Source organism: Mauremys reevesii, linkage group 1 (genome assembly GCF_016161935.1).
Source record: "Mauremys reevesii isolate NIE-2019 linkage group 1, ASM1616193v1, whole genome shotgun sequence".
Taxonomy (NCBI): Eukaryota; Metazoa; Chordata; order Testudines; family Geoemydidae; genus Mauremys; species Mauremys reevesii.
Window position 1 is genome coordinate 249,657,958 of NC_052623.1, and position 27,159 is coordinate 249,685,116.

Here is a 27,159-nt window from a genome sequence, read left to right on the forward strand (position 1 = left end):
TTGGTGAGAGACAAGCTAATTAGAGTGCACTGATGGCTGCACTGCAATGGCCACAAAGGCTCAAATCACAGCCAAGGATCAGCATAGTAGAGATGTGGTCAAACTGTACCTTGCACTCTTTTACAGTTAAAGTGTGGCTCCTGGAGCCCCCATGCACCTCCCCACCATTCTCCGCCTTCAGGACTGGGAAGGGGGAGCTCGGGGCTTCTGCCCTGTGGCAGGGTAGTGGGATGAGGGGCTTCTGCCCTGCAGGGAGGGGGCTCTAAGGGCTTTAGCTCAGTGTGGGGGCATCAGGGCAGAAGGCCCACACCTCTGCAGGCACCATCCCATGGGGCAGGTTGCGCGTTTCTTGCAGCTCTCAAACTTCTGAAGATTATTGTATGCAGCTCATAGGGTCAATAAGCTTGGCCACTCCTGGCATAGCACATTGTCATGCACTTGGGCGTGGCTACATTAATGCAATTTTTAGTTGTAAAACGCAACATAGGTGGAAGATGTCCACAGCAATAAATGCTATAAATCCCTATGTGTATGCCAGAGGAACCACAGCCTAGAGGTTAATGTGCAGGGCAGACAGGAGAACTGGGCTCATATTCCCAGCTCTGCTACAGCCTCTCTAGGCAAATCACTTTAACCTTTCTGTGCCTCATCTCCCCCATCAAGATAAAGGGGAGAATCATACAGTAACTCCTCATTTAACGTTGTCCCACTTAACATTGTTTCAATGTTACGTCCCTGCTCAATTAGGGAACATGCTCCTTTAAAGTTGTGCAATGCTCCCTTATAATGTCGTTTGGCTGCCTGCTTGTAAGATTCTGTGGAAGAGCAGCGACTTTACAAGGGAGCCTTGCACAAGTTCCACTTCTCCGCCTCCTCCTCCTCCCTCTCAGTGCTTCCTCCACCACCAAACAGCTGTTTGGCGGCGCTTAGGAGTTTCTGGGAGGGAGGGGCAGAAGCTGGGAAGCACCGTGTCTCTGGTCCTCCCCCTCCCTTCCAGAAAATCCTAAGCGCCACTAAACAGCTGCAGTGCTTAGGACTTTCTGAGAGGGAGGGGGAAGAGTGGAGACGCGGGGCTTCTCTGCTCCTCCCTCTCCCTCCCAGCATTTCGCGCTTAGTACTTTCTGGGAGGGAGGGACAGGAGCGGGGAAGCACTGCGTCTCCACTCCTCCCCCTCCCTCCCAGAAAGTCCTAAGCCCCACCAAACAGCTGTTTGGTGGGGCTTTGGACTTTGGGGGGGAGGGATGTGGCATGCTCCGGAGAGGAGGTGGAGTGGTGGTGGGAAGATGTGGGCCTGGAGCATTCCCGGCAAAATTCGAGCCTGTTCTCCGGGGAAGGAGCTGCTGCTGCTGCTGCAAAGGTGCTTCCTAGCATCCTTGCCTGCAGCAGGCTGTGCCTGTGTGGGGTAAGCCAGGGCACTTCCCAACCACAGTACAGTACTGTACAGTATACAGTATAATGCCTTTTGTCTGCCCCCCAAAAAATTTCCTTGGAACCTAACCCCCCACATTTACATTAAATCTTATGGGACAATTGGATTCGTTTAACATTGTTTCACTTAAAGTTGCATTTTTCAGGAACATAACTACAACATTAAGTGAGGAGTTACTGTACTCACGTTCCCCACAGGCGTGGTGCAAAGCTTCATATGTTCATGTCTGTAAAGCATTTTTAGCTCCTCAGAATGAGCTAATTACTGTATCATTCATATATCTACATTATTGAAGAGAGCAAGTCTACAGCAGGGTTCAAATGCACAGTAGTCCAATGGTGAGCCAGTGCCTATTAAACAGTTGGCTGACTCCCCGTTACTCAGAAGCACTAGTCGCCTAAGATGAACAGAGCGCCAGCCTTGCTGCAGCAGGAGGGACTTACTTTTCAACGCCGAAACGAAGGAGGCAGAGGCACACACAGACTGGGACGGGGGGGAGGGGGCATTCTTATCTTACCGTATTCACAGAGATGCAAAACTTGTTAATGGCATCCAGACTTTAGACTTGAAATAAGGTGCACATTTTTAACAGTGAAGGTAATTAACCATTGGAATAATTTACCAGGGAATGCAGTGGAGAATCCATCACTGGACATTTTTTAAATCACGATGGCATGTTTTTCTAAAAGATATGGTCTAGTTCAAACACAAATTAATTCCAGGAAGTCCTATGGCCTGTATTACACAGGAGGTCAGACCAGATGATCACAATAGTTCCCGCTGGCTTTATAATCTATGGCTCTATTAATCAAAAGTGGGAGTGGATTATCCTCTGTAGTTCTTGTGCCCTGTGCTCCTCTCCCCTGTGGTGCTTCATGATGGGTGGATTCCCCCATCACTGGCTCCCCACCTGCCTCTAAAAAACTATTGCATGCATCCATGCAAGGAATCCCCATGGAGCTGGGCTCTGCAGCGTGCAGAGAACACCACCCTGTACGAGCTCCCCAAACCCACCCCTAACTGCCTCAGAGGAGACTGATGAAGCGTCCATACACTACACACTTCACACTGCAGGTGTCTGCTCATCCTGGCACCCAAGGCTAAAACAAAGAACGATCTCTCATTGCTGCATGCCTTGAATGACATTGTCCAACCCTCATTTCAACAGAAGGTCAAGCAACCAAGTGTGAATGAGGCCAAACGTCCCCACAGTGCAGCACACCAACAGCAGCAGCTTGTTAAAGGGGGCAGCCGGTACAAACAGCACGCAACCTGCCCCCATCCTCCTGCACTGTAATGCCCTACCAGCAATCAGAGCTGCTTAAGGGGCCCTCAGGGCAGAGAGCACAAAGACTGCACCACCTGAAAAAGCAGTGTGAGTGTTCCAGTGACAGACACCACACTTATTCTCATGGAGGCAAGAGTGCTGTGCCTGGCCAGTTATGATGGAACTCCCAGCACCTTCAGATTTACCCTTGTTCATCATACCCACAATGCACTTTTGTTGATAAATCCCCTGATTAGCTACATGTCCACAAATTAGGCCAGGGTTATGGCTTTCAAAAAAAAAAAAAGGCAAATCAAACGACTCTTTAAGAGTCATGGGGGAGTGTGTCTAGTGGTTTGCTCTGCGTACCAGGAATGCAGCTTTCTGGGTTCTATTTTCCGCTCTACTACTAATTTACTATGTTGCTTTGGCCAAGCCACTTAGCTTCCCTGTAAAAGTCAGTCCTGGTGTGTAAGTAGAAGTAACTCCACTGAACTCAAGTTAATCCATCTGCAAAATAACACTTAGCTGATAAGCACGTTTTGAAGCTTAATTAACATTCATAAGTATTTTGAAATTCTCAGTTAAAAGGCACTACAAAAAGGCCCAGTATGTATTAATTAATTGTTAGTGTTATATGCTAAGGAGTAGTATAAAAATATTGCTCGAGCATGCAGGGGTGTAATCAGGAAAGCCAAAGTACAATTGGAGTTGCAGCTAGCAAGAGATGTGAAGGGTAACAAGAAGGGTTTCTACATGTATGTTAGAAACAAGGAGGAGGTCAGGAGGCCTCCCCCATTCAGGACCCCTACTGAATGGGGGAGGCAACCTAGTGACAGATGATGTGGAAAAAGCTGAAGTACTCAATGCTTTTTTTACCTTGGTCTTCACAGACAAGGTCAGCTCCCAGACTGCTTCACTGGGCGGCACAGTACGGTGAGGAGGCGAGTAGCCCTCAGTGGTGAAAGAACAGGTTAAGGACTAGTTAGAAAAGCTGGACATGCATAAGTCCATGGGGCCCGATGCAATGCATCCGAGGGTGCTGAGGGAGCTGGCTGATGTTATTGCAGAGCCATTGGCCATTATCTTTGAAAACTCGTGGTGATCAGGGGAGGTCCTGGACAATTAGAAAAAGGCAAATATAGTGTCCATCTTTAAAAAAGGGAAGAAGGAGAATGTGGGGAACTACAGACTGGTCAGGCTCACCTCAGTCCCCAGAAAAATCATGGAGCAGGTCCTCAAGCAATTCATTTTGAAGCACTTGGAGGAGAGGAAGGTGATCAAGAACAGCCAATATGGATTCACCAAGGGCAATTCATGCTTGACCAAACTGATTGCCTTCTATGATAAGATAACTGGCTCTGTGGATATGGGAAAAGCGGTGGACATGATATACCTTGACTTTAGCAAAATTTCTGATACGGTCTCCCACAGTATTCTTGTCAGCAAGTTAAAGCAGTATCGATTGGATGGATGGACTATAAGGTGGACAGAAAGCTGGCTAGATTGTCAGGCTCAATGGGTAGTGATCAATGGCTCGATGTCCAGTTGGCAGCCAATATTAAGCAGAGTGCCCCAGAGGTCGGTCCTGGGGCTGGTTTTGATCATCATCTTCATTAATGATCTGGATGATGGGATGGATTGCACCTTCAGTAAGTTCACGGAAGACGCTAAGCTGGGGGGAGAGGTAGATATGCTGGAGGGTAGGGATAGGGTCCAGAGGGACATAGACAAATTGGAGGATTGGGCCAAAAAAATCTGATGGGGTTCAACAAGGACAAGTGCAGAGTCCTACACTTAGGACGGAAGAATCCCATGCACTGCTACAGGCTGGGGACTGACTGGCTAAGTAGCAGTTCTGCAGAAAAGGATCTGGGGATTACAGTGTACGAGAAGCTGGATATAAGTCAACAGTGTGCCCTTGTTGCCCAGGAGGCTAACAGCATATTGGGCTGCATTAGTAGGAGCATTGCCAGCAGATCAAAGGAAGTGATTATTTCCCTCTATTTGGCACTGGTGAGGCCACATCTGGAGTACTGCGTCCAGTTTTGGGCCCCTCACTACAGAAAGGATGTGGACAAATTGGAGAGAGTCCAGCGGAGGGCAACAAAAATGATTAGGGGGTTGGGGCACATGACTTATGAGGAGAGGCTGAGGAAACTGGATTTATTTAGTCTGCAGAAAAGAAGAGTGAGGGGGGATTTGATAGCAGCCTTCAACTACCTGAAGGAGAGTTCCAAATAGATGGAGCTAGGCTGTTCTCAGTGGTGGCAGATGACAGAACAAGGAGCAATGGTCTCAAGTTGCAGTGGGCGAGGTCTAGGTTGGATAGTAGGAAAAACTATTTCAGTAGGAGGGTGGTGAAGCACTGGAATGGGTTACCTAGGGAGGTGGTGGAATCTCCGTCCTTAGAGGTTTTTAAGGCCTGGCTTGACAAAGCCCTGGCTGGGATGATTTAGTTGGGGTTGGTCCTGCTTTGAGCAGGGGGTTGGACTAGATGACCTCCTAAGGACTCTTCCAACCCTAGTCTTCTCTGATTGTATGATTCTATGCTGTTGAACTATGGTGATGCACAGCAGAATGAACTCTTCTCAACCAGCCTTTTGCCCGTCACTTTCTAAATGATCCCTGCTTGTGGCCATTAAGCCATGAGAGTAGGGGATGTATTTTAGGAAGAAGCAGATCCTAATCTTTCATTGAGGTGATGATAGGGATCCCTCTAGGAGAAAGGTCCTGTGAAGTTGCAATATGATTACTGGTAATATTCTATCCACCAGCATGATGGAGGGCTATTTTGACTTATTTTCCAACTCCTATTTTTCACCACGTTTCCCCTTCCCCTGTCACTGCTGATCACTGCTAAAGGTAATGGGACACAAGGGGAACCTGAGCCGACGCATTGTGGTCCAACAGACAGGGAAATGAATTTGAAACCAGATGGACCTGGATCTCATCTTTGTTCTGCCATAGGCTCGCTGTGTCGTCTTGGTATAACCTCTCTACGCTTCTGTTTCTCCTTCTCTAACACAGGGATAGTAATTCCCTACTCACTTTTGTCAAGCTCTTTGAGATCTGTGGATGAAAAACATCGTAATAAGAGCTAAGTATTATCATTATTATTGCTGCTAATGCGTTCCAGGTGGGACTCAGCAAGATCACAAAACAACTCTGACGAGCAAAGAAGTTCTGTGAATTCTCCAGCTGGAACTTAAGATTTGTTTTTCCATCAGGCACAACAAAAACAAATTGCAGTCTTCAGTTTCCAAGCTGCCTCCTTAAACTGAGTTAGCATTGAATGAATGACTTCATCTCCAAAAAGAACCCCATTTCCTACTGTGCCTCTCCTGCCCATCCATTCATGAATGAGTTTGTGGGCAACTGTCAGAATATCAAACAAGTCATCTTTTTTCTGTGGAGAGTCCTCAGTTTAATACATGAGCACTGCCTAGCTTCCTCCTTTCATCACCTCTGTTTGTGGAAATGCCGTACTCATTCATTTTACCAATTAATTTAAATGAGATACAGCTTTCATTCTGCTGCATGCATTTCCCAGGATTGACGAAGTCCTGGGAACAATCAATGGGTATATTCTTATATGCAAGTGTAACACCGATAAACCCCAGGACTTCTGGAACTAAATGCATGAGCCTCTACTGCATGAGCTAAAAGCCATGTGGCCCTTAGTTAAGGCTGTAGAGCAGACTCATTAATCTCTCTCTAAGTGGTCTCGGTGCTACTAGATGGGACAGAACAGCACACCCAGAAGGTGCGTGGGTTATACAAGGAGCACGCACAAAGTAAATTACTGGGTGCATTGGGGTAAATGCTTGTGTATAGGAGAGCCCCTCTTGTCATCTCAGATGACTGGCAGAAAAAAATAGTTATGAAATGGGAAGCTCTTTTGGGGTTTCTATCCTGCAAAGTTATACTGTATTGTTGTGGATTGGGTTAAACCTTATCTAATCTATTCTGGCCTCAACTGCTACAATGATCAACACCCCTCACAATGCCCCTTTCAAGATCCATGGACCCTACCCATGCCTATCACAACATGTGGTGTACCTCATTCAGCGCACTAAATGCCTCAGTAACAAGTATGTGGGTGAAATCAGACAATCACTACACTCTTGAATGAACTCACACAGGAAAGGGCTAAAAACATCATAGCACAGTGGTTCTCAAACTTTTGTACTTGTGACCCCTTTCACACAGCAAGCCTCTGAGTGCGCCCCCCCCCCAGAAATTAAAAAACACTTTAATATATTTAACAACATTATAAATGCTGGAGGCAAAGCGGGGTTTGGGGTGGAGACTGATAGCTCGCGACCCCCCATATAATAACCTCATGACCCCCTGAGGGGTCCCAACCCCCAGTTGAGAACCCCTGTCATAGCACCTGTGAGTGAACACTTTTCACTCTATATCTGACCTATCAGTCCTCATCCTCAAAAGAAACCTGCACGACACTTTCAGAAGATGAGCCTGGGAACTTAAATTCATAACTTTGCTAGACACTAAAAATCACAGCCTTACAAAAGACACTGGATTTATGGCTTATTAAAATAATATGTAACCCACTAACCCCCTTTTTAGTCCTGTCACTACAGGAGTGCCACTTCACCTTGAATGGTCCGTTAGAATATATGCTAACTACTGATGCTAAACAATCTGTTCCACCTTGTAGTTAGCTGTGACACTTTTAGTACCTTTCCCAAACCTGAAGAGCTCTGTGTAGCTTGAAAGCTTGTGTCTCTCACTTCACTCACCTCGTCTCTCTAATATCCTGGGACTAACATGGCTACAACACTGCAAACGTGACCTCCACTCCTCATTTAAAATAGCTGGGCAAAACAGCTAAGCAGTGCCACCTAAGAAAAAGGGGGCATCTGAGCCTGCACAGTAATTTGGACTTTTTGGGCAGAGGGCTCCACAGGGTATTGTCTTTGGGTTAGGGTATGTGGGTGGGTGTGAGAGAGAGGGACACATCTCAGACTGAAAGACCACAGAGAGAACCAAAAAGAAAGCCTGAACAAGCTGGCTGAAAGAGACTGCTGCTGTGATCAAGGCAGCTATGTGCTATTTTAGGGTTCCTTCTGTGTTTGGAGAAACAGGGCTTTGTGAATAAACAGGATTGCATCATAAATACCAGACTCCATCATCAATGTCTCCTCCCAACTGGAATAACCCAAAGAGGCCCAAACTTTGACTAACTGCTTAGGTGAAAAGTGGTAACAGTATTAGTGGAGCCCCTCCAGGAGAAAACAAGATGGGAATTAGAATTATCAGTGGGATTTTGGTGGTTAGGTACTTCCTGGATTATAAAGTTATTTGAGCAAGTGTCTTATGACTACGTGACCAAACAGCAATAGTATGGTCATGTGACCAATGATTTATTGGCCTACAGTGAGATAAAAATAATGTACATTTTAGAACGGAGGTTTGGTTCAGTTAAGCAGAGCAGATTCCTGTAGATAATTTCCAATTTTAACTCTATCAAAAAGTTCAGTGCTGAGATGGACTTTAAGCTCCATAGTAGGGGAAGGAAAATAAAACAAAACACCAGTGCTGGTAATTAATTGTTTTTAATGTGGGGTATTGATACTTCTTTCACTCACTAAGCACATGCTCCCCAGAGACATTTCTTTTCATGACAGGATCTGAATTAAATGCATTCTTCCATCTGTTCCTCCCTCCACCCCTTTTGAGAATTCTTTTATCACTTCTCAGTAGACTTTTGGCTGCTGCAGAGAGCACTTGTCCTTCTTTCCAAAAGATAAACTGTTTTTGAATTAGTGAGTGTTCACAATGAAAGATGATCAGGGAACAGTGGAAAAAAAAGTGGCCCTGTTTCTTAGATGAGGAACCTACCTGAATGGCCTCTGGAGTTAAGGAAAAGGGACACGTGATTTGCTGTTCACCTGAGAAGCTAAGTGAGAAGCAGAAGAGGTAAATGAGAAGGACAGATGGTACATCAATGAGTTTATCACAAAAGGTCCCCGAAGGACTGTAAAATCCTTGGAAACTACTAGTTGAGCGCCAGAAGGCCAATGCCTGTCCAATTAGTACCGAGAGCTGATTTCCAAGAGGCCAACTTAGGTTATGTAAAAATATGTCTGAGGACATCAATTAGAAAGAGAGTGCCTGGTTCTCATTTATGACAAGGCCCCTTTAGACCACTGAGGTAATGTTAAAGGGCCTTAAAGTGGTTGTCATTTGCTCTCATTTTAAGGCAACTTTACACCACTACAGTATAAGTAGAGTGGCGTAAAGGGGCCTTAACATAAATGAGAATCAGGCCCAAAGTAAGCAAAAAAAGATAAAGAGATGGAGAAGCTAGCATATAGTAACAGAGCTTCCTACGAGGGAAAGACGAGGATAGCTAGCACATTGGGTTGCATGACAGAAGACTGACCCGTGAAGGCAGAAGACAGTGGAATAGAGCTGAGCTAGGAAGTATTATGTGGTTTTTCAGAGTGGAAATGGCAATAAACTGATTATATACATATACTCACACTAACAAAAGCACCCCACATATGTTGAGGTGACAGAGTCATGTGATAAATGTATATACACCACATACATGGAAATAATAACCATGTGATAAATCATGCATCTGAAGATAAAGATGCATCTGAAGAAGTGGGTTTTTTACCCATGAAAGCTTATGCCCAAATAAATCTGTTAGTCTTTAAGATGCCACCAGACTCCTCATTGTTTTTGTGGATACAGACTAACATGGCTACCCCTGATACTTAACGTGATAAATCAAGATAAACCAAATTGCACAAGTATGTGATTGATACATTTGCCATATACCCATCCAGTTTATCACATACCTATAGCTGAATTGTCTTCCCGTTAGTCCATCTCCCTGGGATCTAGTCTGACATTTCAAACCCCTCAGCTGTTCCAAACATCTGCCATTTTTTATTTTTAAAATCATCTCAACAGAGAGACATTGTGTTCCATAAATATCGGTTCATTATAGCTGGTGAATGGAACAAGCATTATGCAGAAGACCACATAATAGACAAAATCAAATCTACACCCCTTTCAAAGTGAGATGACCTTTTCAAGTCTCAAATGCGTTCTGTTTTCCACTCCCAAGAAAGAACATGTACATCTATTCCCAGGAGTGCATTAACACTTCCCTGCACATAGCGTTCAGGTTTTTTTTTTAAAAAAACAACTGACACAGCTGTAATATTTTGGATTTCTCATAAGCACAGTATGCAGGGATCTCACTCGGAAACATGTTAAAGAAAATGGCTCATTCCTGTGCTAGAAAAGGCAAACCAAGCACTCTCCAGTGGCAGCTAGTTGTACTGCCAAGTGGGCATCCAAATTCAAATCACTAGCTTGCTCATCACTCCTCAGGCTAACTGCGGTTGGAAGGGCTATAGAAGCAGCACACTTAGCCTCTTGGGACTCAAGAAGGAATGCAGAAACAGACTGGTCAGGTCATAGGCTAGGAGAGTGTGCTACAAGAACAGGTAACCGAAGACATGCCTCCCCCCAGTGTGGATCCCACTGTATGACATCAAATCAACCTTTGCAAAACAGATTCTATACTGGCCTCTTCACTTTTCTGGTAAATGGCTTGTATTGTTTTCCTGGCTGGGAACAACTAAGGGCAAAAGTACAACCATTTACGAGACAGGTTGGGACGCATTTTGCATCCCTAAGCACCCTGAGTCTGTCTGCTTCTCTTGGGAAACTCCTTCTAGCTGTCATGCTGAGTTCTAGTTAAATTAAAACATTTCGAGTTGGGTCTTGCACTATTTAAACACTATTTCCTGACTTTAAAAGATGATTTCCAAATAGTTCTAAGAATTTCCCTACATCCCTGCTGATGCTTCTAAGCATCTTTTCAGCAAGGGAGGTGAGCCCAAGAGCAACACCACCCAATGTACTGAAGCCTGCTCCAGGCAGGATTTGGGGAGTGCAGAGGGGAACTCCTCATCCACCCTGGTTTCTGTTGTTCCCTGGCTCCATGCAGAGGTTCTGGGCAAAGGAGAACCCCCCCAGCCATTAATTTGGAAATAGCAGCAGCTCTACTGCTTTGTAACTGGCAAACATGCCCTGGTAGGGCCTGGGAAATGGCCGCATGTGAGCTGTCCCTTGAGCAGTGGATATTGTGCTAGTGACACAGAAGTGCAACTGACCATCAACACACCGGTAAAACTGACCATAGAAGAAGGGCTGTCAATTGCACATAATAAACAAACAGAAAAATAGAGACTATTATTTCCCCTCTGGTTTAGCAATTCTTGAAGTTCCAGGAATCTAGATGTTACTTATCACAGTAATAGGCACACAAGTTTCAGGCACAAATGTTTTTTCAAGTTGATGGTGTCCTTTTAAACTGTGGCAAAGCCTGGTATGAGGAATCAGTTCTGCAGCTGCTCTGCACATATAACAGTAAATCAGTAACTCTGAAGATGGTCTCCACATCGGCAAGTGTCTTTTGTTGTTTCAGTTCAAAGCTGTATGAATATGTCCCTCCCTGCATGTCCTATGAGAAACAAGCAGTAGGAAGCAATTCCAATTTGCTATGTTCTGGCCACTGGAAAATCTCCAGGGAGTGCTGCAGGCCACCTATATTTCTATGCTTTCAAAGGAACTGAGTCCAAGCAATTTTGTGACATTCCCCCCACCCATCATTTCCAAGTGAGCAATACCTGGAGACTGAGTGAGTGGTCTGAAGGTTGGGAGTCGGAGAAGGTGAGCATATATGCCTGTGGTTAGTGGGCAAGCTCTGGTTGCTAGAAAGCAGACCAGGTAGGAGTATATGTAGGGAGGAGAGGGAATGAACCAACAACTGGGAGGTAAGAGGGGTCTGAAATCATGGCCAGGGTGAGTGTGTGACTTCCAGCAGCTGGGAGTCAGGTCCAGCTGGAAGTCTTTCCTGGGGAGCCATGAAAGTTACTGTAGCTGGGAAGCTGATTCCGTAAGGGATTTTATAGCAAACAGGTGACAACAGCTAGAAGGAAGGTCTGGTTGCAGATTGTATCCAGTAGAGAGGAAAAAGCTTTCTGAGCAGGGAATAACTTTGGTTTTTGTTTGCACAACACCTAGCACAACAGGGTCCCGGTCCATGACTGGAGCACCTAGGAACTACAATAATATAAATGGAACTGGCAGCTGAGAAGGAGTAGCTGGGCTGGGGCACATTCAGAAGGTTGAAGGCAGCTAGGCAGAGGTTGGGACCCTTGTGGGCGAGATTAGTGGAACGGATCAGCTGCTGCTGAGTACTCTCTGCTACAGTATCTCAGGCTACAGATACCTTGCTCCTAGCGTTCAACATAGCAAAGTGACATATAACAGCAGAGTGAGCAGTGAGGCTTCCTTAGTCTGAGGGGCCTGTTTTACAGGCAGTGACTGCCACATTCGGATGTGAGTACAGACATTTTTCAGTGTCAGTATTCGTGTGGAATCTTTGGCTAAGCCTCTTGGGTGGTGCTTTCCCAGTGGCAATCAACCCAATTTACTGATCAATATGCTCATTAGTTGTAGGTCACCACTGAGCTGGTGCAGGCCCTTGCAGTTGTATTAATGTATCATATTTAACCAATTTTATTCAGCAACCTGATCTGAGCTGGCAATCACTTCTCCCAGCTTGAAATGGGAATAAACATCTTCCCCTGTTTACAGATAGTGACCATTATATTACATTTCTGCTATATCTAGGAAATAATATGTTTGTAATTTTGAACACTGCTGTGCATGAGGTGTTATTTCAGACATTTCTGCTAACATAATGACTAGTCTGATACTAGACACTATTATAATAACTTATGAGTCAGAAGAATGAGACATGCTAGCAGGGCAGGCTGTGTTATAGCTTGGAACCAGGAGTGTAAACAAGGATTTCAAGTTAAAGGGCTTTTCCCTTAAAGCTTCCTTGTAAAGTGTGTAATTAAAGCTCTTGTACCTCTGCAATAAGACACTGAAAATAGGTCAATTACTCCAAGCCAAAGAAACAGGCATTTGCTAGTGGGCTTGAAATAGTAATTTTTAGTTTGTGAATACTTTCAGCATTCCCAAAACTGAGGGACTGATAACACCAGCGTGAGCTAAGCTTAGTGTGGGCAGGTGTTATGCAAGCTTCCCTCACCCAGCTGTGTGAAAACAACTCATTCCTGACCTTAAATATTCCCTGCTCTTCCATTCCTGGGTCCTCCAAAGTCTTTTAATGGACTTACATTCTGACCTGGAGTACCCCATGCAACTCTGCCAATGCCTTTCAATTCTGACCTGGACTTTCATTATTACTCCATTCAATGGGACATAACACAACTGTGAACACAGCTCAAAACTGATCTGCAATAACCCATGCTAGTCTAGTCCTGGGCCCCCCCCACAAAACTTTACTGATGCATCTGAGTTAAGACCTGGAAAACCACCTCCTATTCCAGTCCTCTCTTTAGCAGAGAGGATAAATGTGCTGTGGTGTTATGAATGGCTGAGAGCAGTATTAATAAAACCTCATGTGCCCTCAAGCGGAGTCTGAACCTAAGTCTCAAGAGGTGAAAGGCTAATTCACTAAATACTGACTCACCTCCGCAAGCCTGCTACTGAAGAACTGCTGTGGGAGTGAAGATCAGACAGGTGTGTGGCACCTGTTATAGGTACAATTACCCCAAGGGGGGGAATTGTTTTTCTGTCTTTCTTTCAAAACTTGAAGCCTGTAAGACATTTGGAGTGTGGGGATGTGTATTTCCTCTCATAAACAGAGACAACAGGAGATGGTTTAGGATTTTTAGCCTATTATCTCATAGTTGACTAGAGATAGCTGGAGTGGATGAGAGTTTTCTTTCCACTGAGCAGAGGAAGAGACCTCTTGTGAGACGGTCTGGTCACAAAGCAAGAATCTTTGTTTCTTCTTGCTTGAGCCACATCTAGGTTCTTATTATAGGCTTCCTGTATCCTGCCTAAGTAACGAGACGGATGCAATGCTGTTCATAACTGAATTCCTCTCAGCTGTGCCAGTGCTGTTTGTAACTGAATTCCTCTCAATTGTGCCAGTGATGGCGATTGATTCAGCAGCACATTTTCCAGTTCAGTGGTGTCAGGTCACCCAGATTCCTTCTGTCTAAATTCTGCCTCAGGAAAAAGCAGCATCATAGACTGCCTGTTAGCTACAACTAATTGCATTGGTCTCTTGCAACAGCCGGAACCTGTGAGGTCAGCAGTTAGCTGTCTAAACTCTGATTTTTATTTTTTTTATATTTTATTCTTGCTCTTAAAATGTTTGTGTGAGAATGTTGGTGTTTCTGAAAGTGAGGGACAGGTGAGATTGGCCTTGAGTGAGGGGCAATACAGGCCCAGGCTATGAAACCTTTCCCAGTGCTACTCTGCCAATACACCTGTGGCCTCTGATGCAGCATTTCTGGCTACTGCAGCTAGGCCTCAGCCTGCACACCGCTCTGCCAATGTAGGTCAGTCTTGGCCTGCCTGTTTCCTTCACTGCATGTAAAACCGCAAATAAAATATTTACAATATAGAGGAAGCAAAGGAGTAACTAAAATAAAAGATTAAAAAAAAGACACTCACCGTCAATCTATTCTTACATTTGGAAAAAAGACACCAGAACAACTTCCCCAATGTCTAGGCCCACCACATGTATTGTACCATTCAAGAATAGTCTTGTGTATCGGGCACTGGAATTGGACTTAGGAAACTTGGGTTCAATTTCTGGCTCTGCTACAGACTTCCTGTGTGCCCTTGGGCCAGTCGCTTTCTCTCTGTATTACACTTCTTTAGCTGTAAAATGAGGTGCTCTAGTTCATGCCCAGATATTGGACCTGAAGCAGGAATTAACACAGGGAAATCCTATGGCCTGTGTTAGGCAAGAAGTCAGACCAGACAATCACAGCGGTCTCTTATCAGGGGGTAGCCGTGTTAGTCTGTATCCGCAAAAACAACAAGGAGTCCGGTGGCACCTTAAAGACTAACAGATTGATTTATTTAGTCTTTAAGGTGCCACCGGACTCCTTGTTGTTTTAGTGGTCTCTTCTGGCTTTAAAAATCTATGAATTTATGAAAATAGGAATACTACTTCCTTTCTCCTGCCTGCCTGTAGACTATACGATATATGTAAAGCACAACGAGGCTCTGCTCTGCTACTGTTCTCCCAGCTCTGATTGCCTACCACCACCACCTTGCTACTCAGAATTCTCAACACCATCTAAAAAGTCCTTTGGATTTCAGGAATGATTATTGCCATGCAATCAGGGGCGCTGGAACAATTTTTATACTGGGAGGGGGAGCTGAGAGCCATTGAACCAAACTGTAAACTTTCTATATAATGGAAACCACTTCAAGCCAGGGGGTGCTGCAGCACCCCCCGCACACCTAGTTCCAGCACCTATGTGTGTAATCCTGTTCCACAGGTGTTCACCTATGCTTTGAATGCACTGTTGCCTTTTTTCAATGAAGGTATCTCCTGATGTCATAACTGCAACAATTGATTTTTAAAAGTGTTGAGTACTCAGTCGCTTTCATTGACTTCAATACAAACTGCTGGATGCTCCACATTTTTGAAAACGACACCACTAATTTAAATGCCCAAATACAGATTTAGGAGCAGGACTTTAGGCATTCATTTTTGAAAGTCTTGGCCTTGGTATATACTAGGTCAGTTCTGCTTTTTTGGTAGCATCTCTTATAAAAACTGCACCCCAGGTGGTGCACATAGAATCAAAGAATATCAGGGTTGGAAGGTATCTCAGGAGGTCATCTAGTCCAGTCGTTCTCAAAGCCGGTCCGCCACTTGTTCAGGGAAAGCCCCTGGCGGTCCGGGCTGGTTTGTTTACCTGCCGCGTCCGCAGGTTCGGCCGATCGCGGCTCCCACTGGCTGCGGTTCGCCGCTCCAGGCCAACGGGGGCTGCAGGAAGGGCGGCTAGTACGTCCCTTGGCCCGCACCGCTTCCCGCAGCCCCCATTGGCCTGGAGCGGCGAACCGCGGCCAGTGGGAGCCGCGATCGGCCGAACCTGCAGACGCGGCAGGTAAACAAACCAGCCCGGACCGCCAGGGGCTTTCCCTGAACAAGCGGCGGACCGGCTTTGAGAAGCACTAATCTAGTCCAACCCCCTGCTCAAAGCAGGACCAATCCCCAACTAAATCATCCCAGCCAGGGCTTTGTCAATCCTGACCTTAAAAACCTTTATGGAAGGAGATTCCATGTTTTATGTCAGTTTGTTTAATCATTGGAGTTAAAATGTGTTCATTGTATCTAAGGGCATGTGATTGACAGCTCTGCCCACTGTAGCACAGTGGCTGCTCACTGCCTCCCTGTGGCTGTCCCTCCTCTACTTCCCTTTCATCTATGCCTCCTTAAGAACTCACTGTTCTAAGGTAATTCAAACAAAACCCATTTATACAGGTACACATCAGCCCTCCAGGCCTCAACCCTAGTTCAGTCTCTCTCCCCCAGTAGTACAAAATAACACAAAGTCTTTGAAAATAGAATACAAACTCTCACAGTCTTTATCCCAGGTTTAGCTAGGTGCAGCCCCTTCTCCCTGAGGGTCTGACCGCCCACTTCCCAGCATCCCCTGCCTGGAGTTTGTCCTTCCTGCACAGGTTCTCAGCTAGTGCCTTCCCCCCGCTGGCTCAGGGCCCTGCAGGAGCCTTCTTACCACTTCCTGCAGCATCTGCAGAGAGAGCTGCCGTTTCCTAAGCTTTCCCAACTTACTGCCAGGCTTCCTGCCCCTGATATTTTCAGCTCCTCTCTCAATCACACCCTTCTCTCTAGCTTCCTGCTGTCTTTTATATTGGAATCACCTGATTCCTCTCAAGGAGGGCACATGGGTGAGCCACTGACCCTGTAACACCCAGACTGTTTCCTACACAAAGTCTTCTTCCCAGAGGAGGACTCAAGGTGCCATCAGATATGTCTTGATCACTTCAACCAATGCTTTCCTTTCCAATAGGGTAAGTGGAGATTTATTCATCTGGAAAAGGTTCCTTCCAGGAGCACATTTATTATCAGCCCCTTGTCAGGGCTCACCTTCAGTGATCTCAGTGATATTAAACAGGATTCCCACACCATCATAAGTCTCCCTTCCAATAGGCCAGACAGAATGGCCTTCTCATCAATCATTCTTTGCCAGGGAAATAACCTTCACAGCAGAAAACCTTGTGCCCTGTAAACATTAATGTCAGCTTTTATATGCTGTAGCTGGTCACACACCACTGCTCTAGCAGATTTCAACTGAATGTTGTTTGCAAGCCAGGTTGCAAGAGTCAGGGAAGTGAGAAGCTGGAAAAAGTTGTAAGTGTAGGTGCTGGAACTAGGGGTGGTGCTGCATCCCCTGGCTTGAAGTGTTTCCCATTATATACAGAATTTACAGTTTGGTTCAATGGCTCTCAGCACCCCCACTACACAAATTGTTCCAGCACCTTTGGTTGTAAGTTGGATCACTACAGCCCAAACCTCTTACTTTTTAAACGTTTCCCCTTTTTTCAGTGGATAAAAGGGGAGGAAAGTAAAAAAAGGGAGACAAAGTGGGGTGGGTAGGAAACCCACTTTTCTTTTTACTTCTACCTGCCACTTTTTCTTCCAGTATAAAAATGTAAAAAGTAAGAGAAAGTGTGTGTGTGTGGGCGGGGGATCTACTCTCACTTTTAATTTTTTTTTCCTGTGGCAAAAAAATCAAAGGATGAAATCCTGGTCCTATTGCCGTTGATGGGCGTTTTACCACTATTTCACCAGTGGAGCCAGTATTTTACCCCAAATGTTCACTTTCTGTTACTTTCACTCAAAGACAGAGAGAAAGTTAAAAATGGAGAGAAAGTCTTAATTTTAAAAGTGTAAGTCTACCTTAGCATAGTCAACCCGTGGAATTCTTTACAAGAGGATGTTGTGAAGGCCAAGACTATAACAGGGTTAAAAAAAGAACTAGATACATTCATGGAGGATAGGTCTATCAATGGCTATTAGCCAGGATGGACAGGGATGATGTTCCTAGCCTGTTTGCCAGAAGCTGGGAATGGGTCACTTGCTGACTACCTATTCTGTTCATTCCCTCTGGGGCACATGGCATTAGCCACTGTCAGAAGACAGGATACTGGGCTAGATGGACCTTTGGTCTGACCCAGTATGGAAGTTCTTATGTTCTTAAGTGCCAATGTCTATTTGCAGTGTTGGTGTAGACATGTTAGTCCCAGAATATTAGAGAGACAACCAAGGTGGATAAGGTAGTATCTTTTATTGGACTAACTTCTGTTGGTCAAAAAGACAAGCTTTCAAGCTACATAGAGCTCTTTTTCAGGTGATACTTTCTATCACTTTTCAACATTTCTCTCTCTTTCTTCTGGGACCAGGAGATGGGGCAGAAGGGGAAATAGGAAAAGCTTGATATAAAGTGGACTTTTCCCCCACAACTTTGAAATTAAATATTCAAAAATACCAAACAATATTAATTTTTTCCTGAGAATTTTTGTTTTGAAATTTGTTGAAAAATGGAATTGAAACTTGTTCACAATTTTTTTTTCAATGAAAGGCCATTTTCAAACTCATTTTATCAGATTTAAATTGAGTATGATGCCACCCACTGTTAGGGTTGCCAACTTTCTAATTGTACAAGACCAAACACCCTTGTCCTGCCCTCTGCCACACCCCTTCTCTGAGGCCCTGCCCCTGCTCACTCCATTTCCCCTCCCTCTGTTGCTCGCTCTCCTCCACCATTACTCACTCGCTCATTTTCACTGGGCTGGGGCAGGGGGTTGGGGTGCAGGAAGGGTGAGGGCTCTGGCTTTGCATGCGAGGTCTGGGATAAGAGGTTTGGGGTGCAGGAGGGGACTCCAGGCAGGGGGGTGGGGCTGAGAGGTTTGGGGTGTGGGAGGGCACTCCAGGCTGAGGCAGGAGGTTGGGGTGTGGGAAGAGGTATGGGCTCTGGGCTGGGGGTGTGGGCTTCAGGGTGGAGCCAGATATGAGGGGTTCAGGATGCGGAAGGTGGCTCCAGCTGGGGGTGCAGGCTTTGGGATGGGGCCTGGGCTGAGGGGTTTCGGGTATAGGAGGGGGCTCTGGGCTGGGGCATTCGGAATGCAGGAGGGGGCTCAGGGTTGGGGCAGAGGGCTGGGGTGCGTGAAGGGATTGCGGGATGTGGGCTCTGGGAGGGAGTTTGGGTGTGGGAGGGGGCTCAGAGTGGGGAAGCGGGCTGGGGCACGGGAGGGGGTACAAGGTGCGGGCGCCGGTTGAAAACTGGACACTTGACAATTCTACCCCATTGAGCACCCTGATAAACTTCCCGTGGACTCCTTTTATCAGTCTCATGCTTAGAATGAGAAATTATCACAAATATCATAGTAACCATTTGAATGGCTAAACGTGATAAATGCAAGTTATTCTGAGTGGCCACATGGGTGTTGGGAAGATGTGTTAGTTAATGTTTGGAAAGTGACAATCTCAATTCTCCGAGGAAAAGTGCTACGAGTGGAAATGAATATTATGATTTACAAATCATAATCCTAATCTGAGATCATCCAGTGAACAAAAACCCTAGATAGACTATGAAGCCAATGGATGAAGAAATAGAACCAATGGGCCTGATCCATGTGCACTGGTATTACACCAATGCAACTCCATGGACTTCAGTAGCATCAGTCTTAATTTACATCAGTGTAAATGAGTCCAAACTCAAACCCTATCCTTCCTGGAGGCTCCTCTTTGTGCATAGGCATCCTGCTGCCATGATTCTCCTTCAGCTGTGAGGATGAATTCTTCCCTAGCCACTCAGTTACAGCCATATATGATTAAATCAGTGATCACTGTAGAGTGTTAGGAGGCTAACTAACACCCCTTCTCCTTCCTTTGCAATGCTCCCGGTCTCACCAACTCAGGGTATAAGAGATCATTCTAGGGTTTGAACCAGATTTCCTTAAATTCAATCACCTTAATCACACAGACAAAATACAAGTAAACGTAGTGGGTCAAATTCATCCTCAGATAACTCGATTCTAGTCACTGGAGTTATACCAAGAATGAATTTGGCCGGAAAATATTAAATGCAGTAGTCATTTAAGAAAGAAAAACTCGCATACTATTCCATACAAACTATATTCACAGAACATCAAAGTTGTGAGTAAGCACTCAATTTTAAGCTTGCACACACAATTCTTTCTTTTGCTGCATCAACATCTCAAATTGGACAAAATTCTGCTGACCTTACACTTTGGGAGTTTTGCGGTTGACAAGAAATGCAGACAGATTAGAACCTTGGGACTTACCCAGGCAAAATTCTCAGTGACTTCAATGGGAGTTTTGCCTAAGGACCACCGAAGTGATGTAGCCCAGTGGTTCTCAACCAGGTGCCTAGGGCCCCCTGCAGGGGGCCACGAGCAGCTTTCAGGGGGTCCACCAAACAGGGCTGGCATTAGACTTGCTGGGACCCAAGGCAGAAAACCGAAGACCCACCGCATGGGGCCGAAGCCCGGGGCCCTGAGCCCGGCCACCTGGAGCTGGAGCCAAAGCCCGAGCAACTTAGCTTTGCAGGGCCCTCTGTGATGTGGGGTCCTGGGCAACTGCCCGGCTTGCTACCCCCAACGCCAGTTTTGACTTTTATATGGAGAAAACCAGTTGTTGTGGCACAGGCGAGCTGTGGAGTTTTTATACCATGTTGGGGGGGGGGGGAACTCAGAAGGAAAAAGGTTGAGAACGCCTGATGTAACCCAAAAGCTTTTTCTAGGCCACATGCTAAATACAGATGGCAGCAACACAAACCCAAGCAAAGTTTGGAGCCTAAACTGATGTATCCTCCAGCAATGATGCAGTGCAGGATGTGGAGTTCATCCCTACAGAGAATCAATATAATTTGTGGACATTTGCACATTCTCCCCATAGCTCTGTCACTCAAGTCTACTGAGAATAAGTCCAGATTGGTTGCCTGTGTTCTTGTGGCGCATCACCAGACTCCCTTTCAGAATGCCTACAATGGTTGTAGGTAATCTTTTCTTAGTTACCAGATGATTGTTTTCCACATCAGTGGCCAACGATAAAAGTAGATGCTGCCGTGCACTCTCCTTCTTTAGAGCCGTTTTTGACAGATAATAAATCATTCCATGACAAGGGCTTTTATTTTCTGGTATTTATGCAAGGGGGGCAAAATGCAATCAGGTTGTAGGACACCATTCTCGACCTGCTATTTGGTTAGCTAAGGAAACGAGTTGACAAAGACTTCATTTTCAACCTGTGTCTTGGCTCTTACAACTTTTACACAGACTTCTACTTCCTGAATTTTTTACAGTGAGTGACAGCTTCTAAAACAGCAAACTGCACCACACTGTCCACTCACTGTTCTACTGACTTTGTCCCTGAGTGTTCATTTGAAATACAACAGGACAAATTTTGCTCAGAGATACGCTAGAGTAAATCAGAATTAACTGAATTGACTTCACTGCAGTTATTCCAAATTTATTCCGGTAAAACTGATAGCACATGTTGGCCCAGTTTATACTTTTTTGGCTACATAATCAGATGATGTGAGCCTAAAAAAGCAGTTAGGGTTGGGACTGGAATCTGAAAAGTTCCTCTCTAAAACTAACATGTAGTTTTTCCATTTTGAAACCTTCATCTGTTATTTTCACATAAAGTTTGACCAGTTTATAAATCAAAACAAGACTTTTCTAAGGCCAGTTCTATAAATTCAGCCTTACAACCCGGTCTCTGGAAATCCAGCTATGTACTTTCTGGTTCAGATGTGATTCTACAGCACTATGTAGGCTTTGCAGGGCTGACAATTTACCTGTCAGTACACTCAGCATATATGATTCAGAGGGCACAGAGCTAGCTGATATGTGAAATTAACAACTTACTTGTCTTACTATTCTGATTAGAGTCAACATTAGAATTAGAATCAACGCACACTAAACACATTCCACAGCATACAGCCTTAAAATCTTAGGTTTTCAAAGGGATGCACAGGATTTAGAGACCACTTTCGTTAAAGTCAGTTAGACAAAGTCCGTGCAAATCCTACTGGAGTCAATGAGGATTGCACATGGTGTAAATCAGGGCAGAATTTGGCCTAAGAAGAGCCATTCAAGTCAATAGGAATTGTGTGGGTAAATCCTGAGCAAAGTGAACACTAAGGGAAAAGTGGTGGCCTCTATCAGTGTATTGTGCAAAGGAGTCACATGATTTCACAGACCTTGTGAGTTATCTCAAGATAATGTGGTCAGGTTGTTACTCCTGGGGCTGCTATTTCTGGTGCCCTAAAATATTTCTCTCTTCACATTCTGTTCCATTGATTTATGTACTCCCGTCACTTCTGGCCAGATTTTCACAAGCGCACAGCTCCCAGTTATGCACTTAAATGCAAAAGCAGATTTTCAAGAGCTACAGCTCAGCATCCAGCAGCTCCCCATTCCTTCTTAAAGTTTTACCTTTTCAACTGAAAACTCTTCTTTCCTATTCTACTTTTCCGCTTAGATGTTTCTGCTTAAAATGGTTGGCTTTTGACAAAGTCCCTTGCACGCCACAAATGAAAAACACTCTGCTGCCTATGCTGAAATCACCTGATCACCACAACATACCACCGTCCACAAGAAACATTGGATATTTGCATAAGACAAAACGAGGGACTGTAAGGCAAGACAAGTAGGTCTGATGTCAGTGGAAAGGCCTATTTATTGCTAGTTCATTAGGGAATTAGTGAGTTCTTACTTGAGTAAAGATGACCCCAAAGGTCAGACAGACCCTATAGTCATTTCTGTGAAGCTTGAGATTGTTTCTTTTCAAGCTATGTAGGATTTTAATTTTAGAATTTGGGCAATTTTCTCCTCTGGTTCACAACCTGCTCTCTCTCTGCCTCTTCATTTGGGCTTCCTCACATTCCTATTGTGAATCAGACACAAATCTTGATGTGCAGCCAAAACCCCTTGTACTTGTCACCACTTAATGTACTCTCTAAGCCATTCCTACATAGTTTGGAGGGGCGATACACTGATTTCCACTGCTTTTCCCGCTAAACTACATGAGGATCTGACTTTCTCCAGGCATCAGTCCCATTACAACAAAGCCCCGGAGTGTAATTAGACCTTAGTATCTTTGTCCCATTAGATGAGCTATCAGTTCTTGTTATAATTTACATTAAAGTCTTGGATATGATTTTAGGTGGGAAAATGAGCAACCTCTAATCCCAAAATGCTTTTGCTGTCAGAAAATGGGCTGCCAAAGTGTGTTGTCCATCACACCCGTTAACGCCAATGAAATCCTGTGAACGCCAATGAAATCAGTGGGGTTGCACCCCTACTGATAGCAGAACTTATACCAATCAGAACTGAAAGGGAGGGAGGAAGAAAATGTGAGTGGCAGGAGCCATGGATGGCAACAGTGAAGTCAATGAGAGTTTTGCCATTCAGCTACAACAAAGGGAGACTCTGGCCTTTGCTGAGGTTCCTGTTTCTACACACTGCAATGCATGAGCACCCCCATTCTTTATAACAGATAAAACAGGGCAAATTCCCAGTTGCTGTACAACAGGAAGGGGAAATCTCTTTGCTATCTTGTTCTGCTATAATTTTGAAGCTCAGCATCTGTTTTGTGGCATGTCGTGTGTTTCTCTCCTGGATCAAATTAATGTTTTCTTCCTCTGCAAAAAAGCCCATCAGGAAAAGGGCAAAGATGAAAACCATCAACACAAACAGCCTCCAGATGCCTCTTTACCTCCTCCACTCTGCATCTGCTGTAATTGTTAAATCATGTTTGCAAATAACGCTGCTGCATTACCTCTCAGCCACTCCCTAAGACACAGCAGATGAATGCAGCCAGCTCTGTGGATGTCCCCTGAACAGACGTGAAAGATAAAATCAATTAAACTGGTTCAGAAGAATGCCGAGGTCTCTTTTAGTGCTATTATCAGTTGAAATCTGTATAGAATATGTAGCTCTGGCTGCCTTCACTTGCTTACCCATCTTTTCCTCTACTAAGTCCCTCAGTGTTGTAGCACTTGGATTTGTTGGCCTCTCATCTTAGGGCTGTTAACACCCATCATGGCTCAGAGCACAGTGTGGAGGCGTCAGGAGAGCGACAGCAGATAGAAATATGATTAATGACATATGGCCAAGGTCAGCAACCCCCTTAGGAACAGACACAGGCAGCCAATCCAAAAACCAACAGGCTGCAAGTGAGACTTCTCTTTCGTATGCCTTGTCGTCTCAGTTTCACAGTAGGCAGATTCCCTGGGCCGGAACAGACAGCCCTGTTTACAGAGCAGGAAGTCTCCCCACAGTGCTCTAGGATTGAGAAGACACTGAAAGCATATATTTTCTGGTTTGGGCCTAGTTTAGGTAGACTACATGGGTCAGATTCCAGAGGATGTAAATTGGTGAATCTCTGAGCTTCCCTGATTTATAGCAGCTGAGGCACTGGCCTAATAATCAAACAAGGTTGTTATTTGCTATTTAACTCTGCCTTGAAGTCTGCTGATTTGTTCCTCATTTAAAAAAAAACAAACAAAAAACCTGAGCAGACAAAAAGAACACCATAACAAGACAAACAGAGTAACAATAGTCACTGGATAATAACATCTTCTCTTCGAGGATCACACACAGCTTTGCAAATGCTAATCAATTATGCCTAACCACACACCCATTTGACAGATGGGAAAACCGAGGCACAGAGCATCTAAGTGACTTGTCGAAGGTCATAGAATGAGTCAATGTCGGAGAAGTCCAGGTGTTTTGATTCTTAGTCCTGTGCTCTATCTATGCTACCTCAGAAATTAAGTGTTCAAAGGTAATTGTCTGACTCACATTAAAGATGAACACCTCACAGCACACTCCCTTGAAAATTTACAACCCCAAATTTTAAATGAGATGTTGCACTGTGAAAAGAATAGTACACCTATGGGGAAAGTACCTTCACACCATCATAACAGGATTCCCATGGCAATGGAGTTTTAAACAGCTCTCACCTTCCATCCAGAGATAGCTGCAGTTCAACAGTAGGTGAAGTGATTTCTTGATGTAAGTTAGTTTAGAATCTTTTTGATGAGTGGTGTGATCATAAATAGATATAAACCACATTAGTAACACTCAAATTAAGTTGGTACATGGGGGTTTGGCATACCAGCATTTCTGTCAAGCTGCCTTCTTATTCTTAAGAATCTCAGCTTTGATTAAAAAACTTAAATCCATTGCTGATATAGTTAACTCAAGTGACCCATGTATAACTGATCCAGAGACATCTGCTGAATCATAGATTATTAGGGTTGGAAGGGACATCAAGAGATCATCTAGTCCAACCCCCTGCTCAAAGCAGGACCAATCCCTAAAGGATTGAGCTCACAACCCTGGGTTTAGCAGGCTAATGCTCAAACCACTGAGCTATCCCTCTTGATACTGAAGAGCCTGAAACAATAGCTCAAAAGTCTGAACAGCCCCATCACCTCTGTGAAATATTAATTGAGATGCTCAGTGCTGATAATTTAAATAACAACATTGTTTACTAATTCACTGCTCATCAAAGCATGTAAGAAAGGAGAACCACGGCCAATAGGAGCTGCGGGGGTGGGGTGGGGACGTGCCTGCAGATGGTCAACGTAACAAACTGTCTCACGGCTCGCCAGTGGATTACCCTGATGGGCCACGTGCCGAAAGTTGCCGACCACTGCCCTAGCCTCTCATTCCTTAGACCACAATGGCTTTGGGCTGCTCTGCATTGCCATGTGGGAGACTGGTTTGTGGGGGATGCGATATGAAAGATGGGAAATTCTATGTATACACTGTAAATATACCAGGAATGTCTTCTCATACACATGAAAGACAAATAGATATTCTAAACAATGACATGTATACTACTTATCGGTATAGGGCAATCAGAAGTGTTTTTCTAAATCAATTATTTGGCAGCACAGTATAACTTGTGACATCAGTAAAGATTTAAACTCAGAACCATTACAAAAACACTGTGGTGTTTTTATAACATGAGCTCTCTATTCATACAACTGCAAATAAAACCACCAGATGCAAAAAAAAGGCTTACTTATAAACACAGCGGGCCAGATTGTGAACCACTAACTCGCATGGAAGAGCAGTTACTCACCCGGGGAGTCTCATTTATTTCACTTGGACTTCTCATGCAATTAGCTGCTCCCCAGTGGTGCTACGGGATTCACAAACTGGCCTTAGGGGACAAATCCTACCATAGTGGAGAAGGGGGCCACAGTGCTCAAGCAAATGAAAAGGAGAGCACCCAGCTACTGGCCCCACAAAGTCGCGGGACCTCCTGGTCAACCTCCTCCTCGCCCTGGCTAAAATGGCCATCTACGTGACCAGGGAGAGGCGGTTGGCCGATGGAGACTCCTGCGACTGTGGGGCTTGTTTCCAGTCCTTAGTCCGCTCACGTATCCGGGCGGAGTTCCTCTGGGCGGCGTCCACTGGCTCCCTTGACGCCTTCGAGGAGCAGTGGGCGCTGTCCGGGGTTCTCTGCTCGGTGTCCCCGTCAGGCTCCCTTCTTATGACCCTTTGACCGCACTCCTGTCCCTGTTCTTTTATTAGTTGTCCCCTGAAGTCAGTGGGTTCTGAGGTCCTGTAGATCCTCCCCTTAAGCTGGGGGGGGGATCCTTTAGCATTGGGCAGGCTTCCGCCCGCCCAGTTCCCAGAAACCCAATAGATACTGCACTGGGTAGTGCACCAAGGCTACAAGAGGGTTTTGTTTGCCAGCCCTGGGGGCATGGCCAGGTCCCCCGTCAGCTAGCAAACATAATGCCATCTGCAGCATTAGCTCACCGGGGCACATACAGCCTCTTTTCAGAAGAGTAGGAATGTGTGTTCCATATTGTGACTTGGCTGCTTGGCCTGTCCTATCCTGTCTGCATTGCCAGGGTGACTCATGTCACTAACGTGTAGCCAGCATCATTCCACTTCCCTCCTATACCCATCGCTGTGGTGTCTATCTGTAGAAGCATGATGTCACCCTACAGCATTATTAGACAGTTCAGTCTTCTGTTCAGAAGCCTGATCTTGTCACAGAAGAGAAACTGATTAAGTGACTAACAACATAGTGTCACAGAAAATGGTTACTCTTTAGAGTGGAGACTAGTTAACAGTAGTTCCCCAAGTGGCCAGTACTGGAACCAACGCTATCTAAGATGCTCTGTTTGTTAATCATTTTGAAGAAGAAACAGACAGCAAGTTAGTAAACTTTGCTAATGACATTTCATTGTTTCATTCATGGACAATAGTGACAACCTCCAGAGGGATTTACATACATTATGGGACAAACTGAGAGACAAGCACCTACAAAACTCATCCATGTGTGTGGCTAAGACACAGAAAACTGAGTGCAGCCTGTAAAAAGCAACAAAGAGTCCTGTGGCACTTTACAGACTGCAGATGTGTTAGCTTTTAGTTCTGAGCTTCCCCACGGCATCACAGATTTGCCCCATGTAAATGGAGTTTGTTAGCTCACATTTCGATTGCCTACCTTGGAATTAGCAAACTTAGTCAAGGGCTG

General features: G+C 45.1%; 1 protein-coding gene across 8 annotated transcripts in view; it reads right to left on the minus strand.

Moving 5' to 3' along the window:
• Positions 1–27,159, minus strand: part of CACNA1C (calcium voltage-gated channel subunit alpha1 C) — a 638,168-nt gene that overhangs the window by 145,177 nt on the left and 465,832 nt on the right. The window lies entirely within an intron of this gene.